Below are 19,544 nucleotides of genomic sequence, written 5' to 3'. Positions count from 1 at the left end.
AGGTTCATATTCCCTGCTCTGCTATGGACATACTACAGATTTACTGTGGACCAGGTCAAAAACTAAAATTTCATCAGCATGTTACTACATTCTAATTCAAAACTGCGAACCTCCAATTTTTTCTTTGAATTCGTATTTAACTTGAAGTGTTTAACACCATCAGTATCAGTGATCTGAGTGGAAGACCTTCCCATGCCACTACAGCTAAAACAGGTGGGGTCCATACCCAGAAAATGAGAATCCCCAATAGAGATGTGGATTCCAGCTCTCTTTTCCAAGACTGGTCATTTGCTGGTGAAAGTCCATGGACATAGGCCTCACCCTGGGGTTCCCCATGGCAGCAATAGCAACTCATAGCCTGGAGTTAAACCAGCCCACAAGTGAATCTGGATGTCCATGCAAGTGCTATGTTAGGCCAAAATCCAGTCCAGCACTTACATGTCATATAGGTGTGTAAATTCTCACTCTTGACTCATTTTCACTCACTTGCCAAAAACAGTTGTGCCTGTCCTGTGAGCCAACAGCAGCAGCATCAGAAAAAGAGTGGGGTGAGGACTCCTTGCATCTAAGGCTTTGGTGGCATATATTCAAAATACCTCATGGTGCCCGTGACAGATACTGGATGCATGCCATTAACATTAGTCTGCTACTGCAAAAAATATATCAATATTTATCTCTAAGCTTCTCAGAAGGGAATCTCTTCCCCAGAATGGATGAGGGAAACCCTTTCACAATGTTAGCTGAGATTTTTTCCCTGGAGAGGTTCCAGGGGCCAAGTCTGGCTGGCAGTATGCCTAACCAGCTTAGCTGAGAAAAATCCTGGGAAATACACATTCCTGCAGCTAGTGATTTGTCCTTTCTTTTTGTCCCCACAGTCCTTTGTCCTGTCATGAATAAAACTCAACAAATACAATGCCAATTTCGCACTGTCTTGTGTCTCTGCAATATCTTTTCTTGCAAGAAAAACTGTATGTGTGCATTTTTGCCACAATTATACACTCTCCCTACTGTACCTGCACAATAACTGAAGAATCACATTTGCAGTGATGTCTCCAGATTAGAATTTGAGGGATAAAACAGAAAGCAAAGGACTTGAGTATAGCAATGATGAAATACTCTTGTGCCATGAAGATTCAAATATACTCTCCTCCAAAAAACTCAGTCTCTGCTGATCAGAAGACGAAAAAAGAGTAGAGCAAGGAGCATTTTCTTGAGAACAGAACTGTCTAAAGAAAGGGTAGTTGTATAACCTAACACAACACCAAATTGTGTTGTTGGAAGAATTATCTTCTACAAACCACAAAACTGATATAAAAATAGCGATCAGGGAAGTTCAGATAGAAAATCTTTTATAATCCATGACCCAAGGCCTCCCATGCTGGATGATTTTAGCACTGTTTAAATGACCAAAATACTAATCACTGATAGCTTTGGAAATGAATAACAATTTCTGATTATCAGCATTTGACAAACTGCTTTAAGGACATTGTTACCCCCCACAATGAAGACACAACAAAATGACTAATATGCACTGCGTGCCATGATGGCTGAGAAAATATTAGAAGCTACGGGAGTATCTTAAATAACTCTAGTGTAATGTGCTCTACTCTGGCTTATTTGGGGGCTACAGGGTATCTTTTACTTCCTCCCTCTCCTCAAAGTATTCCCACTGTCTTAATTTTATGAGCAGCATTGGACATGGAGCTCTGCAATATCATTTGATGGCCATTCCTCGCTGAAAGACAGAGATGGTGGTTAGCGGCGGTGCCTGGCAACAGGTCATCAGCATTTAGTACTGTGAAGATACATTTTTGGGAGAAAACCATTTCAGATTAAAATGTGGGTGTTTATCCCTTCAAAGGAACAGCCTCTGTGCTTGCTTCTCCCGAGAGTCACACACCCTTGCACAGTGAGACACAAACATATGAGTGCAGCTTCTTTGGTAAGCACTAAGTTATCCTTTCTTTCTTCTCCTTCCTTCACGTCCTAAACAGCTCAGCATGTAGGAGACCAGTGTTGCACTAGCATTCAGGCTGCCCTATATGTTTCCCTTCTGCTGGGCACAATTTTACACTTGTGCTAAAGCAAATCTTCTGAGCCAGTCGACTGTGTGCGCTGTGTATCCAGAAATAGACCTGAAATGACCCTAGTGGTTCAGCCAACTGTCTTCTTCATGGACATGCATCTTGCGTTGTCTCCAGATATGGAACATGCCCAGTGAGATCAGGTATTAAAGGTGAAAAAGGAAGATAAGAAAATAACTTTACTAAGATCAAGGAGGATAACTTGCCTTATGTAGCAGCTTTCTCTGGAAATATTCCTACCCCCTCTTCTCCATTTGTATTTATTTCTATAGAAAGCCATTAAATATTGGAACTACATCTTAGCTTCTATTTATTTTAGTGAAAAGAGAAATGGTTATATATTTGTACTACGGCATGCAAATGCTATTGTCCATCAGATCCTTCAGAGACCTGCCAAAAAATTCTCCTGCATGCAGAGTAGACATCTAATTTGAACTGTGGCCAGGCTAATGTAGAAAAAAAGAGGTAAGCTCTGTAAATGCCTCGTCTAGCTCACATCTTCTAATATCAAAGCATCTGCTCTGAGATTAAACTATCCCTCTTGTTTGGCTCTTTTAAGAACCTTCTATATGCCCAGATGTCAAGGAAAACAAGGCCTTACTCAGCCCTAGCTGAGCCCACCACCTTTCTCAAAAGCAGATTGTAACTCATTTCTAGGAATGAAGCAGCACATTCCATGTACACCCCCATTTTGATTAGTACCAAAAATAAAAGCCTTTGCTCTTAATAAGACACTATGCATTTAAGTCATATTCTATATTCACCCAAAAATGCTTCCCAGGGAACCAAAGACCTAAAAAAATCACCACACACTTTCCAGAGTGATACACAGGGCAACAGAACAAGAGCAGCATTCCATACAATTGGGGTCAGCTTAGATATGGACATAACTCGCACAAGAGATGAAGGATATTGTACAACAGGTGTGGATCTCGGTTCCCCTGAGTTACTTTTCTTTGAGTTCACTCATGCAAGCCAGGGAATAAAAATTATTATAAATCTATAAATTAAGCTAATTATTCTGCAGTCCAAGAGAAAAGAAAGACATCCATTCCTATATAACGGAGAAGTATTTCAACACTCCAGCAATGAAAGTCATGCCAGTGATGCATCATGTAAGTGATGAATGGACAGGTCTGAGACCATTTAGTTTCCACTCTATATATCTGCGTTCTCCCAAGTTAGATGGATGCATGCAAGAGGTAAACAGATTCATCAAACAAACAAGATCAGCAGCCCAGCCTAATATATTTCATCTTACGTGAAACTTTCATTTGCTTTATGAACTATGAGTTTCGTAGCATTTATATAATTCATTTTACTGTGCTTCACTTTAAAACCTCAAAAAATCTTGCTCTCCCTCTCTTACTGGAAGAGATTAGAAAGGGATTAAAAAAATCAGTCAGTATAAAACTTTATAGAAGGAGCAAAGTTGTATTTGACTGGGCATTATAACCAAAGGAATGTTTGCATCAGTGGGAGATCTCATCTTGAAAAGGGTTATGGTCACCAGATGGAGTTAATAAACAAATCACCATTTGCATGCATCCTATCAGATCTAGATGAAACGTAGCTCGTAATCTCTTTGGAGCCAGAACTCTCTCATGTTCCCACTTATACAGTGTCTTCATCATATATGGTTGAATCCCATTTCATGGCTGGGACTCATAGTTGGTATCACAGATAATATTAGCCACCAATGCGTCTTTTTCTTTTCTTTGTAAAAACACACCATGCTAATGTAAGCTTCATTTTAGTTTTGTGTAATCCTATAGCCATGGTTGCTATGTCACTTGATCACTAAAAGCATCGGGGTTTGGGCACTCGTATTTGCAAATACCTTCTTTACTTCCCCTTCCAACTCCATCCTAGCAAGGCACAAACTCTTTCATCTGTGTGATCAGATGGCAATACACAACAGATGTGAGCAAGACCAGCCTGATGCTGAATTGCTGTGTTGGTGCCTGTTCTAAAGAAAAACACTCCCTCCAACAAGAAGAATACCAACTAGGTTCAGCAGAGAGATGGGACAGAGAATGACATGCTTCATATCACAAACAAGCCTTTGGAAGGTGGTTGGAGTAAACATAAATCAGTCTTGAGTTTTAAAGCTTTAAGATAGATTACCCAAGCTTTGGAAGCACATAAGTGCTCTGTTTTCTTTGGAGTCTGGAACTGCTTGGCACTGTAGCACACAAACCTTAGTTTAAGTATAGTCACATAAAATATTTAGACAACATAAACCCACAAATTAGGGGTGGGAAAATCCCAAGGTATACAGCAAAGAGCACTGTAGACAGAGGGCTCTCTTACTTATTATTCCTCATGCAAATTTTCTCAGGATCCACTGCTTTCTAAAGCAGATGAAAACATTGTCGCTTTTTGTTTCTAGATAGACCTAAAAAAGGTAAGAATGGCCTCTCCAGTAACATTTAGCTATTCCTTCAGTCCTTCCTCCAACATGTCAGAAAAGAAAAGTCTGTAGGGCTGAGCGATAACAAACCTGTGAAAGGAGAACCCAGATCTGACACTGTTGTTGCAGAGAAAATAACTCAATCTTTGCATCAGAACTTTCTTTTTTGTACCAGAAAAAAATAGGTGAGATTCCCAATTCCCATGCCTGAATGTCCCACTTTTATTTTTGTAGAAGTAGTAGGAAGAACGAGGAAATCAGAAGAGGTTCTGTTTAAAGTTGACATGGATGACTATAATACCTACAGACAGAATTGGCCTTGGAGGATCCCAGGGGCATAACGACACTTACCCAAGATTTCCAGAGGAACTTATGGTACAGGGTAGCTGGATTTCTAATGATTGTGGGCAGCCTCTCATACAAAACATCTCTGGGACTTGAGCAACCAGAACTCAGCAACTGTAATGCTACTCTTCAAACAGAGGTCCATGTGAAAGCAAGGGAATTTCAAGTCTGCAAGCCTGAGGTCTACACTGGATTATTTAGCAAAAGTGATAACAAAAGATAGCATTAACAGACAATATGACCTCTTCGGTAAGGGTCAACATGACTTCTATGAGGGGAGGTCCTGTGACAGCCATCTCTTGTTGTTCTTTGAAGAAATGAGTGATTTCATTGGCATAGTTAACTTATATGAAAAAATGGTTTTGATTACACTCTTCAGAAAACATCTTTAAGGATGTAACAGTCACGAGACAAAGATATACTAGGGTTCTGCATGTGGCATGAAAAAAAGTGGAAGGAATTGACTATTGTGTCAGACCCAAAACCTATCAAAAGGAAGGAAGCAAGCAAGAAAGAAAGAAAGAAAGAAGGAAAAAGGGCTTGGCTTTTCACCACAAGGCAGTAGCCCTGCAAACTCCCTGGCAAGGCAGTTTGTTGATACAAAAGTTTACAATTATTCAAGAGAACTGAATGGGAGACAGAACCATCAAGAATTAGTAAAGGCACAGAGGTCAAGCTCAGAGCTGAAAATGTTTGGAAGCTGTGAAAGTATTAGAAGGAAATGTCATATATGCTCATGATGGTCTCTCTCCAGTAGTGACCAGAAGCAGGCACTGAGGGAAGAGTATATTGGATTAGATGGATTCTTGGTCTGAGCCAGTTTTGCTATCCTTCTGTTCATGTATTCTTCTGCATGAAGAGGAATTAAAACATTGAAAGGAAGCCTTGGAAATCAGTTCTCCCACCACAGCACAGTGATTTTTTTTTTAAAAAAAAATGTAACAGACAGGTTTTATTTCCCAGAAGAGAGGGGAAAATGAAGAGGGGTGTTATTCCAAACACCCATCTGAAAAACTCTAGGCAAGCCACTGGACGAGAATATGCCCCATGATTTGATAGTCAGAATTGAGTTTAAGCAAAGGTTTTGAGATTGCATTTTAATTGCCCAATTAGCTTTTGCGTGCAAAAGGGATTCTCTTGCATTTATCCACACCCAGCAGGGCAAAAATCCAAAGCTTTCTGCCTGCTGTGGATTTGCTCTTCCAATTCATTAGGATTAATTTCTTCACCACCCACACAATTCTCTCAATCTATTCCTCCCCTCCTGCCCAGTTGCCACCTGTCAAAGTTGTAAAGATGATTGGTGCTCCTTAAAAGCAGCATAGAGCATCTTTATCCATCTATTTACTGACAGATGCTTCCCCCCTCCTTTGCAAGACTAGTTCTTTCCAAAAGCCTGCAGTCTGTCAGGCTGTCCCCGGAGTACATATGTGCATGCAGTGTTTAAAGACATCACCTCCTGTAACCCTAGCGTATAATGTAACTGTGTTCCTATGCCCCCAGAAGCCAAGGTAGCATTTTATTATGACAAGTCCCAAGTAAAACACAAGATTTTCAAACCTGTTTGCCATCAAATCAAATTACAACCTGTGTAAACTGGCCAGCATAAAGACTTCAGGCTGGCTCAGACCAATTGTTTTCTTTCTAAAAGTAGAGGATAAATTTTGGTAGATTAACATGCATGCAATCGTCTTGTCAAGTAATTGAGCCAAAATAGGACTGACTGCTTCTCCTTACCTCTTCCTGTCTCAGTCTGAGGCTTATACAGAGCCATGGGAAACAGGGGGGCATTAATCTTTCATGCTCTGGCTCATTGACCCCTGTTTGCTAAGGGACATCTTTCCAAAAAGTCTCTTGAATTATATTATCAGAGCTGCTCTGTAAATTAATTGGTTTAGGAAGAACCATCTCTGATTCTGTTGGTGCCACTGTACAATAGGAAATCCTAGGTGTTTTCTTTCAAATTGGAAATCATGATAGCGCCAGAAAGCCTGCTCTTTCATTTCAAAAAGGCTGAGCACTGGAAGAGTGCTTCTGACCCACAGTTCCCTCCAGGAAGCTATCTGAACTCCATCAAAGGGGACCACAGGTAAACTGGGGAGCTTTGCTTTGAAACATCTATCACAGTTCTTAAAAATAAATCAGAGCATTGGCATCAGCAGCAGCAGCTGGGTGAGAGGAAGAACAGTCTCACAAACATAACTCCACATCAAAACCCAAATGATGGCATAGCAACAAGACACCTAATCATGGAATATCTCAAGTTGGAAAGGACTCATAAGGCTCATGGAGTCCAACTCCCTGCTCTTCGCAGGACTACCTAGAACTAAACCATAATGACTAAAAGCATCATCCAGACACTCCTTGGATGCTGACAGGCTTAGTGCTGTGACTTCTCTGGGGAGCGTGTTCCAGTGACTGACTACCCTGTCAGTGAAGAACTTCTTCCTAATGTCCAATCTGAATTTCCCCTGATGCAGCTTCATTCTATTTCCTCACATCCTAGAATCAGACAAGTCAGCTTCTCTGCATGCCAGCACCTCAGCTGTAGAATAGGAATAACAGCCTTTTCCTACTCCAGAGAAACAATGGGAAGTAGACTAGAGAAGAATGAGATAGGATCATGCACTGGGGTGGAGAAGGCTAAGCAAATCTCTTGTGCATCCTCTTGTTCCAGTGCTGGCTATGTCAATACAACACAGAGAGACTCAAATTTGCTTTAAACTGGCAAGTACCATCAGCAGCCTCTGGAGCACAGAGCTGCTCAGTGGGTGCTAATGTTTCCTGGCAAGAAGCATGGCACGCAGCCTGCTCATGCTGAGTTATTTTCTTACCCGTTGTTTCTGCATCCTCAATCCCTTGAACAATATCCATTGCGCAGCACTATGCATGTCTGGAATTTGCATACTGTCATCTTGAGTTGCTTGGGCTTCCCTGACAAATGAATAGCAAATCGAGTGCTATCTTTCCATTCCCCTTCCTTCACTCTCCCTTTGCTTTTTTACAAGCTGAAGTAAAAAGCTCCCTCTGAACCAGTTTTCAGTTGTCACAAAGCCAGCAGTTTTCTCCAAATAAGTCTGGGTGCTAATGACAGAAGTAGCAGCTGGCGCTATATTTTTCATCTGCTACATGTGGTCAAAGGGCAGTAAAAGCCAAGGCCAGGAGCAGGTGAGGGGGCTGACTGCAGAACCTTCTGACTCTCCCTGGGCAGGCTTTTGGTGAGGAATGGATGGGGCCACCACCTCCTGATTGACAGAAAGGCCAGGGACAGCCACTGAGGCAGTGGGAGAGGGGCTGCAACGGGGCACATGCTTACACAGGCACAGGTCTGGTGGGTTCTGCCCTTCAGCCCACCGCACACAAACCCTGCTGCTGCCTCCCATGCAACTAGGAGTCACAACCACCCAGGTAGTTACCTCTCATGCCAAAAACCAGCTAGGGTTTCAACCTCCCAAGCAGCCCATAAGCTCTTTCCCATCTTACAGGCAAGACAACGCAAGGCAAAGAGATTGAAGTGTCTTGGTAGAAGTGTGACTGAGGTGGGAACTAGGACTACAACTTAGAGGTTCTTTCTTTTTCAACATCCAGTGCTTTACTTGAAATGGAGGTTTACTTGTTCTTGGCTAAGGTCCAAGGACATGTTTTGTTGGCAGCATTACACAGTCTATTTAGAGCTTCTTGATTCCCACACTTTCAAAGCACTTGTACTTTTCATAAAACATTGTGGCGTCATTGAACGTAATGTTATGTTTGAACTGAAAGGAGGAAAAAAACACCTCCATCTATTATTACACAAAAATAAGAGTTAGTCTCCTACAATCATGCTATCTTAGTAGAAAATTAAATCAGAGTGACATTGACCCTAGTTGTACTAGTTTTTATTGATCTATCATCAGTTTACTGAGACAAAAAATCATCCTGCCAGATCCACCATCATTTCTTTTACTCTGCATGAAGGTATCATGGAAGAGAAGGAGGGGTGAAGGAGAATATAGAAGTACCTTAGGACCTAATCATGTCATGGGAACACTAAAGAGCACATTTTAAGTCACATGTATAATCCCATTTTAATGGGTTCACTTACCTGCATCACTCAAGACTTCCCACAGTAGGATTTTAAGTGGTGGCAGGAAAGTGTAATACTGCCTCCACTTGTCAGCTTTAGCAGAAACATGCCTTTACAGGAGAGAGCCTACAGGGTACTCCAGAAAACTTTTGCAAAGGGCACAGAGGCTGGCATTGCTTAGTGAGAGCTACCACCGAGAAGTGCAAGCTGCAGGATTTGTGAGATAGCCTAGTGAAGGTATCTTATGCCACATTGCTAAGAGAGACTTCAGGACCTTTCTTTTTATTTGCGTGATCCTGAGAATATGAGATTATTTAAAATGCCGCTTCTGCAGACAGGCAGAAGGAATCAAATTTATTCCTTGTAAAAAGTGCCCTACAGAGGAGTGGAAAGTAACCAGGATTTCAGGTTTTCATATCTGTTTCAATATACGTTATCAAAACTAATCCAGAAATCAAGTGTTGGTGCCATTCCATTTCCACAAGAATAGTCCCAGCTAGCAGAAGCCGAGGTTCAGGTTTTTGTGCCTGAATATTCCCAACAGTAAGAAGTAACTCAGGACTTGATGCAAGCTAAGTGATTTTCTTCTTCTTTCATGCCTACTCTCTGGATTGTCTTTATTCAATTTCTGTCGTTTAAATTAACCTACAGTCTGAATACAGAGAGCAGGCAAGCCCTAGAGCCCCACAACACCTCATGTGTGTAGATCAATGATAAGCAGCTGCACACGCAAGAGGGGCACAACAGCCAGTCAACAGTCACAGGAAATCAGATTTCTTTCAATGGAACTAAATACTTAGATGTTTTTCCCGGTGGCTGCTGATAATGGGCAATATACCTATATGGCAGTAGTATTACAGTTCTAAACATATCCAATGCTACAGCACCAGTTCTATTGCATGATCCATGACACAAGCTCAGCTTTCTCTTCTGGTTTCCTGGTTCACTCATTTATTGTACCTGCTAGCACCAGCTCATATGGTGTGCAGCTCAGGTGAGATGACTATCACTTCTGAGTGCTTAAGTTCTTCGACAGAATGACAACTTTACAAATAATGACTGAAAAGGCACTAAAATCTTTCTGACAACTGAAAAAACAGTTCTCCATGCTTTCTTCATGGGCAATTCAGATGCTTGACAGAGAGGATATTGTGATGATTAATAATTAACTGTCTGGAGACACTGAGGGTCCAAGGACAGATGCCTACCATCTGCGAGCTCTGGGAGCTCAGGCTGCACTTTGTAGGAGGGAGGGAGGGGAGGTGGTAGGGTCAGAAGGTGACAAGCTTGGTGTGTTCCTAGAAGTCAGCAGCCTTTTCAAACACTTCACCTTTTGTCTCTCAACACAGACAGTATTATGCCACAGTTCTCCATGTGGCTTTCACTACCCTAGTCACTGAGAGACCAGAGCAGCAACGATCCCTGCCAATTCCTAGTGACAATTCACCTAAATGAGATGCATCATTAGAAGCTACGTTCATGTATTTAATAGGCTTTACCATCAGCTTTAATGAGACATCTCCAAGACCTCAAAAGAAGTAACAGACAGCTGGAAACATGCTTCAAAGTCCTGTGGGTATGAAAAGAAGAATTCAAGTTCAGAGGTACCAAGCACAGTTCTTTTACCATCTGTTGTGTTAGAGACTATAAAATCGTCCTTTACACTAACTTTAAAATCTCCATCTGCATAAATTTGTTTGATCCAGCAACAGCTTTAACTGTATCAAAATTATCCAAAAGAGCAGGTGTAAAATGCGCTGAACTGCACATCTCAAAGTAATCACACATTACAAAGGGAATCATTGAAGCATTTCAACAACATGCCTATTACAAACAGCACTTAAAAAGCCACGTGTGGATGTGTGAGCCTCCTAGCATAACTTTACTGCAGAGATAGATTTCAAAGATAGGGTGTCAGTTTTACTCCATCTTGCTTCCTGCTTTCTTGCCTTTTTCTCTGAAGTAGAGGGTGTTTTAAAGAGTGTTAAAAAAGTTCAAGTTCTGGTTGGTCCTATAGGGTTGAAGACTGCAAAAGGGAGAAGTATAGGGAGTATTACCTTCCCCATCTCCCTTTTCTCTTGCCTCCTGATGCAGCTCCCAGACGAAGTGTTTCCTCCCATTAGCTCTGGCTGAGTACTAGGAACAGTAAAGTATGCTCAGTAGTCAGGTGGATATGTAACCAATCCAATTAACAGGGTGCTGGGACAAATACCTTCCTGTCCTCGCTTGCCCACCTCCCAACCCCAACCCAGGATATCCTATCTGCTTGCCTGGCTTTGCCAAGGCCTTTGGCCACCATGGTGCAGAGCATATCCTGCCAGCAGCACTCTGCCTGAGGGAATTGACCCAGACAATAAATACAGCTGAATTTTTCATGGATCCATGTGGTTTGCATTTGTTTATCCTTCCAGAGGCTTTTGCTCGGCAGAAGTCATAGCTCTTCCACTTATATTATGAGACCCATAGAGAAAAAAAGTATTTGTAGTACTTCTTTTCTTTGGGTCTCATGAACATCTGAGCTTAAAATGGACTGATTTTATTTGTCCCTCCCTTTCTCTTTTGTTTCTTCTTGTCTTACACTGGAATTAATCTGCTCTGTTGAAACAGAATTAATCTGCTCTGTTGAAACAGAGCAGATCTGCTCTGTTCAGTGCAGCCCATTCCTCACTACACTGACCCCCAATATTCTCACAGTAGCAAGCACAAGAGGAACAGTAATCCAGCAGCAGAAAACAGAAGAGGTCTATTCCATAACCCAAAGAACTGCCAAAGAGAAGAAAGGCAGCTGCCTTGCATAATGAGCAACCATAAAACTTAGGATGAACACGGGTGCAGCAAATAGCCCTGCAATCAAGAACAATGAATGTTAGAACTGGAGACAGATGGTGGGTGGATTTTAGCTGGGAACGTGAATTTTTAGCTCTGGTCTCTGCAGATTTGGAAACCTCCAGCATTACCTTCCCAACTTTCCACAATGCCTCCATCATAATGTTACTCTAAAGATGCCTTAGCCTGTGTATTCTTAGTGCTGGGGCAGACTCAGAAAAAAGGCTGCACAAGTAATTGACTCTCCAGGTTAGGCAGAAAGTTAAGGAGGAAAGAGCAGAAGAGATCCTCTCAGGGCAACAAAGCCTGACCTCTGCCTAAAAATGCCCTGAATGGGAACTAAGCAGGGACGAAACAAAGAGGAGGTAAGAGCAAGATTGGCCTCTACTTACCAGAAGCAGCAAATGCTTTCTGCTTGTACCTGATAACCAGGGTCCAGACACTTGTCCAGCAGGCTTCAAGCCAACTTTCTAACCACCTCAGCCTGCCAGAGGTAAATTGATTCTCCACCTGCCTCAGAGGAAGGCTATCCAGTCACTCTCTTACAGTGTATCTGGAGTCAGGCCTTCTTCGTCCTTTATGGTGAAGAAGTTTTCTTTCATATAAAGAAAAGATTCCAACATGTAGTATAAACATAAAAGATAAACTACATGTTCTGTGGGCAGGAAAACAAGTGTGAGTAACACTGTAGCTTGGCTCCAGCCTGGAAACCCTCTTGAAACAGCTAGGGTCCACTAGAAATATCCACTCTTCTGCTAAGTGAATATTTCAAAGACAAAATAAATGTTTTGACACAAGAGACCCAGAACAACCCAATCCAGAGTTTTCTGCTGCCTGGTTCTATGGCAGACCTGCATGAAGGGGCAGTTGTGTTTAAGTCCCTTGGGGTTTTTAACCAGGTCTCTGTCACTCCAGATGTATCAGCACACTAGATGGTAGAAGTCACATGCAGAACTACTATTAATTCTCCCTCGCCACTTGACTAGCACTTATGTCAGAACCTCTAGGCATGTCATGACATCTCAAATCCCTAAATCATGCAAGACATCTCTACAAAGTTGATAGCTATGAAACAAGATCCAGACCTGGACCTTTCCTAAGAGGAAGTCGACAGTCAGATAGATATCCTAAAGTGGCCCTTGACATCTGTGAATAGGCAGCTGAACAGAGCCTTTAATTTACCAGATAAGTGATTTGCTAAGAAAATATCTTAGTCCTGCCTGGAAATACTTAGAACACAGGCCTCTTTTATTATGCAACTAGAAGAAGCCTGCTGAGGCTCTTGCCCCAATTACTGCCCAAGAGTGCAGGTTAATGACAGAGGTAATGACTTATCAGATTAGTCCCATGCTTAACATCTTTGTCCTCTCTTCTTGTACTCTCACATTCACCATGCTAATCCAGAGCTGGGAGAAACTACAAATACACAGCAATTATAAAAATAATCTGTTCCAAGAAGTCCAAACAGAGCAAGACACTCGGAGGAGCCAGGGACAGATGTCTAGGAGAACATCATGTACATAGAAAAATCTAACCTATGGCAAAGCCTATAATTCTCTCTAGAAGGCAACATTGGGGGTCTTCATGCATTCTAAAGCCTAAGGCTGCAATGAGCATCTAGGAAGATTATTTTTTGCATCAATATCCAGTACAAATCAATCACTAGCAGAAGATATCGAAGAGAACATAAAAGAGATTGATAGCTCTTAATGAGTTTAAATAAGACTGCATGGAAAGAACAGTAAGATCCATGTTGAAGGTTTAGCAAACCATATTATCAACAGAGCTTATGCTGTGCCACGTCCTTCGTCTCTCCAAGATGTGGATCTATCAGTAGCCACATGGCATTTGACATGCTGACCCACATGACGAAGGCACTTACTAAACAGGATGAAATGCTTTTAACATTCCTGGCATCTGACATCTGCTTCTGTAGGTAAGAATTCCTATCTATCAGAGATCATTTGTAACCCACTGCATTTCTTCTTCACTTATCATTGCTTTTCCAGACACCTTAAGGTTCATTGCTGAAAATAAGTTACCAGTTAAAACAATTTTTCACTCTTTGGACACGGCCTCGCAGATTCACAGGTTCATTAGATAAAACTCTGAAGTAAGGAGATATCTACTTTCACTTCTCTAGATCTTACTTACTTGAGAACATCCAGTGTTTACGTAGAATGGTATCAAATATTTTTGTCTTTCCTAGCAGGTTGAAACTGTTTGCTAGAGAAAAAATCGTCAGACTTGTGACTTTTGTTTTTTTCTTCCCCAGCAGAAATATAGGTTTATGTATTGATTGATCTCCCGCTATCCCCAGTCTCATCTATGTGATCTTGGAATAATGACAGGAACAAGAGAGACTGAAACAAACAGAGAATTAGAATAAGGGAAACCCAGGCCACTGACATAGCTTTTGGCCTTAGCACACGCATTTAAATTCAGTCTATTGCACTAACGCAGAACTAGATACCTTCCCATCACCATACTCAGAAATGGATCTGACAGCTGTTCCAACTTAGCAGCTCTGTTTTTATCACTAATGCTCAGCTCTCCCCAGCAGAAGCTCCCACTGCATGCATAACTGGTCCCTGTGGGCTGCCTCAATAGGCAGCTGGATGACCAGCTGAGCCATCACACCAGAGCAGCTTAACCAATAAATCAGGGATGAGGTATAAAAGGCAGAAGAGTCTGCTTTGCTGCTGCCAGCATAAATTTATTTGGTAGGAGAGTGACAGTCTCCAGGACTGTCAACACATCAGCTTTGATTAATACTACCAGAGTTCTGTTTGGGTTTTGTTTGTTTTAAAGGTTAGCCAAGTGACATTAGGAACCTTGACAGCCTAATGAGCCAGAAGCTAAATCTTGCTGACAGAAGTGTCATGTTCTAAAAGAAGTCTGCCTTGCTGTCTGAGAAAACCCCAAAAAGCACTGGAGAAAGTTCACTGGAAACCAGCTTCCATATGGTTTCAAGGGGAAACAATCATTTCCCTCAGAGTTGCTCAGAAACAGGCCAGAAGACTGTGACTTTGCCTGTAGATGGTGTTAAAGTATAACTTCCCGCGGCAGCAGAACTTTACTGTATCTCTAGGCTAGACCTGACCTTGGGCTTACACCTGAAATCCTACACATAAGAATCCTGACTGCAAGAGTTCAGACTGCCTTGAAATGAGTACTTTAGAGACACTAAACAGGAATTGACTCAAGAGCACTGATGTGGGAACTGAGCAAACTGCAGGACCTGTGAAGCTTTACTCTTGAAGCAGAGTTCACACATTTTTTATGTCTTGTCAGCTTTCCTAAATTCTCCTCACTCATAAGGGTTTGTTCTATTTGCTGATGTAAAGGACAGCAAGTTGTGGAGCAATTTTCCTAGCACATGCAGAACTAGTAGAAGTGAGAACTTCCACATTACCCTAGATGAGTCAGTTCAAGTCAGTCCACTGGGCAATAGAGTTCTGGTTCAATGAGCTTGTTGATGAGATGAATGCCATAGCTAGAGATAGCAATGCTCTGTGCACAGTCAAGAGACAGCTCTTAAAATATCTCATGCCTAAGCACAGAGTAGTCAGCTAAGGAACAGTGGTGCTGGAGAAGATCAGCAGTAACACAGACAGGTAGCCAGCTTGTCACCCTGACAACATGAAAACAGACTATTCTTCTGATGTCATCTCCAGGCTGTTGCTAAGACAACAAAAATCAATTTCTTATGCATAAATGGGCACTCTTCATCACTGGACTTATTAACCGAGGCCACACCACTTACTTTTTATCTTCTTAATTGGTTTAGATCAGATGCCATGTTTGAGTTCCTTCTTCCTGAAGGAATGGACTCAGCTGCAGCTCACTGTATTAGGCTTTTTATCTTTTCTTCCTCCGACGGATTTCCTTGCTCCAAAGATACAAGAGAGAAGGGATGTCTAGTTGCATTTCATCATTTTCTCACAGGCTTAAACGAGGCACTGACGACAACACAGTGCCCTGTGTCACCAAACTGCTTACGTTTTCCATCTGCTTCCAAGTTCAAGCAGGGCAAGGCAGCAATCTCACTCTATGACTGGCCTGCCTGAGGTCAGCCTGTTGTCACTCAAATTAAGTTGATGCAGTCTGGGAAGAAAAGAGAAGCAGAAAGCCTAGTTTTCCTCACCCGCACACCCTGCCAGGATGGTCAACCTGATTTATTTGAAGACTCTAATGCACTGCCATCAGATTTGCCATAATGCCTTTTTTTTTCCCCGATTATTGTATTTGGTTTTTTAAGTGAAGTACATTTGCGCTGGGAAATCACTCAATTCTTTAGTTTGGAAAAGACCTTTAAGACCATCGAGCCCAACCATAAACCTAACGCTGCGAAGTCCACCACTAAACCACCCTAAGTGCCACATCTACACGTCTTTTAAATACCTCCAGCAACAGTGACTCAACCACTTCCCTGGACAGCCTCTTCCAATGCTTGACAGCCCTTTCTGTGAAATAATATTTCCTAACATTTTCTCTCCTCCTATCACTTGTTACTTGGGAGAAGAGACCAACACCCGCCTCACTACAACCTCTTTTCAGGTAGTTGTAGAGAGCAAAAAGATCTCCCCTCAGCCTCATTTTTTCCTGACTGAATAATCCCAGTTCTCTCAGACATTCTTCATAACACTTGTGCTTCAGACACTTCATCAGCTTTGTTGCTTTTCTCTGGACACCATCCAGCACCAAAATGTCTTTCTTGTAGTGAGCAGTCCAAAACTGAACACAGTATTCAAGGTGCAACCTCATCAGTGCTGAGTACAGGGGGACGACCACTTCTCTAGTCCTGCTAGTCACACTATTTCTGACACAGGCCAAGATGCTATTGGCCTCCTTGGCTACCTGGGCACACAGCCAGCTATCAACCAACATCCCCAGGTCCTTTTCTACCAGGCCATCCATCTCCAAGTCTATAGCATTGCATGGGATTGTTGTGGCCCAAGTGCAGGGCCCAACACTTGGCCTTGTTAAACCCTGTATCGTTGTCTTCATCACACAGATACAGACTGTCCAGATCCCTCTGTAGAGCCTTCCTTTCCTGAAGCAGATCAACAGTCCCACCCAACTTGGTGTCATCTGCAAACTTAATGAGGGTGCGCTTGATCCCGTCATCTGGACCACTGATGAAGATATTAAACAGAATTGGCCCAAATCCAGCTGTGGGGAACACCGCATGTGACTGGCTGCCAACGGGATTTAACCCAATTCACCACAATTCTTTGGGCCTGGCCATCCAGCCAGTTTTGTTCCCAGCAAAGAGTACACCTGTCCAAGTCGTGAGCAGCCTGTTTTTCCAGGATAAGGCTGTGGGGAAATGTTGCATCCAAGAAAAGTGAAGCAGTCTGGACAGCCCTCTCAGGTCTTGGGCTCAGGTCTCCGCTGACATGCAATTAGAGCAGCTTTCTCTGCATCCTGTCTCATTCACAACAGTGGTCTATCCGGTGACTCTGGCCTTTAGCCAGAAGTTTTCCCAGCGAGTTTTTGGGTCCATAATAACAAGTGTCATAGCATGACATCACTGTTACCGATTTTGTAGTGGGACCATTACTTTACCTGAGTGATTATGAACCCCAGATCTATTGTGCGTAAGTGTAGTTTACCAGTCTAAACTCAGTCCTATAAAAAAAAAACCCAACAAAACAACAAATCTCCAAAACCAAACAGCACAGAAGGCCAACTAAAAGCTCTAGGAAGGCACAGAATACAAGCATCTGAGATCCACCTCATCCTTCACACTATTACCTGTACTGAGCACTAGGTTCAACTACTCTTAGAAACAAAGACAGTATAGCACTAACGTAGGATGTGTTTATAGCACTGTGGGGAACCCATTACTACACATCAGGCAACTGCTGTCTCAACATTCTGCTTTTTGCCCAGTACGGTATACTTGATACAGTTTGAAGACAGCAGAATGAATAAGGCACTGTATAAGCAAAGACCCAGTGACAAAGTAAAATTCCAAGGCCAAAATCTTCCCCTTTTCCCTCAGGAATTTAAGTTTACATCTGACCTTACCCCAACAACAAGACTGTGAAGAAAATAAAACACCACAGATATTCCTTAGCCAGGGCTTATTAATGGAAGAGGGAATTCTTATGAGCTTTAAGAGTGGCCATAGAATAAATAAGAATATGACACATCCTTCCAAGAACATCACAAACTTTTGAGTCAACAGTGTGTTTTGGAGAACTGATATGATTCAGATTTGGCAAATAGTTTTGGCTAGAGATGACTGGCAAATATTTTAAGGAAGAGTCAAAACATTTCATTTAGTGTGTTTTAAAAAGTGGTGATTTTGTTTGAGAACAATTCTCTCTCTATAGATGTATTAGGAATTGCCAGAATTTAATTAAAATCTCCCAGTGGCAAAATTTTGCATTTTGCTTTCCATTTGTTTAATATATTCAGCTTGGCCAGCATATGAAGGAGGAAAAATAAAGAAGAGATCCTAATGACTATCACTTAATCTTTCAAGACCACAAGTTTCTCTATTGACATAGAGCATCTCTTCAGTTCATTACAGCAAGAAACTCCACAGCAATCAACCTACTTGATAAAAAAGTCTCCGTGTCCTCCATGGGGCTTCCTGGAATACCAAATAGAGTCATGCAATGCCTCACTTCTCCACACATAGCAGTGCACAAAGGACTAACAAATAGTGCAGATAGAGGACCACCACCTGCAACAGGATTTCTTACTTTGCTGACTAAGCAAGCTGAGAGCATCTGAGACCTCTGCTAACAGTAATCACAAATGTCTTGACATTTTTCCTAGTAACTAGACTTATTCTTTCCTCCAGAAAGATAATGACATGTTCCATGATCTAGTCAGTGCTTAAAACAATCATTTCACAAAATGAAGTGCTCTGCTTGCAATCCTACTTCTAAAATAGACTCAAAGGCTTCTTATGTACTGAAGCTAGAGGTTCAAAACACCTTTATTCCTTCTGTCTTAAAGCATTTAATTATAGTGGCCAAGGGTCATACTCTGTCTTTTCCACTTTCATAGGAAGCCAAAAAAGGATGCTAGAGTAATGTATGTGCTGGTTTTCAATGGTACACACAGGTCATGACCTCCAAGTGACACTCAAGCAATGAATATTAAAGAAAAATTCTGAAAAAGACAGAGCTAAAAAATGCAAGAGGAAAAACTTCCATCTCTATAGTACTATTTTGTATCAGGGAAGTTGGCTTAAAGCACTAAAGTTGGCTTAAAGTGCTAGAGTTTTACACATTTCTTCTGTGGCCATACAGACCCCCTAGCTTTATGCTTTTCCTCATAGATAGCTGGTGTGTCCTCTTCGTGCAGGGACTCTCATTATCCTTTTCTCAGAACACATGAAATAAGCAAAACCCGATTTTCACATTATCCCAGGGTCCACCATAGAATCCCATATAGAGGTTCTCACACCACAACTGCTTGCCCAAAACTTCTCCCTCCTGGGACTGACATAAAAGCCAGACTGCTTCTTGTAACAGTAGGAAACAACCTCATTGGAGGTATTCTACCTGCCTAAGCCACTTGCAGGCTGTGATTATCTTTTGATCAGCCTCTGCTGGGAGACCACAAGCTGATTTGCTACATAGATCATGGTCAACGTTTCTTGGTGGTACAACTGAAACTACTACTTTGTCACGGAGGAAAATAAACTCACTACAAACCCTTATGTTTTGTAAGACCAACCTTCTTCGTTCTCTTCTTCCCCAGAGTGCTGCCCTCTGTGCAGATGCAGCCTCCTAGGATGCTCTGTTCCATCACACCAATAAAATACAGGAGTGAGATTCACGTT

At 42.0% G+C, this 19,544-nt stretch overlaps 1 protein-coding gene across 5 annotated transcripts in view; it reads right to left on the bottom strand.

Moving 5' to 3' along the window:
- Positions 1-19,544, bottom strand: part of SYNJ2BP (synaptojanin 2 binding protein) — a 133,433-nt gene that overhangs the window by 80,822 nt on the left and 33,067 nt on the right. The gene's annotated exons all lie outside the window — the stretch shown is intronic.

This window comes from Cuculus canorus, chromosome 5, assembly GCF_017976375.1.
Source record: "Cuculus canorus isolate bCucCan1 chromosome 5, bCucCan1.pri, whole genome shotgun sequence".
NCBI classification, from domain to species: Eukaryota; Metazoa; Chordata; class Aves; order Cuculiformes; family Cuculidae; genus Cuculus; species Cuculus canorus.
The sequence above is the reverse complement of the archived record's forward strand: the minus strand, read 5'-3'. Positions and strand labels throughout refer to the sequence as shown.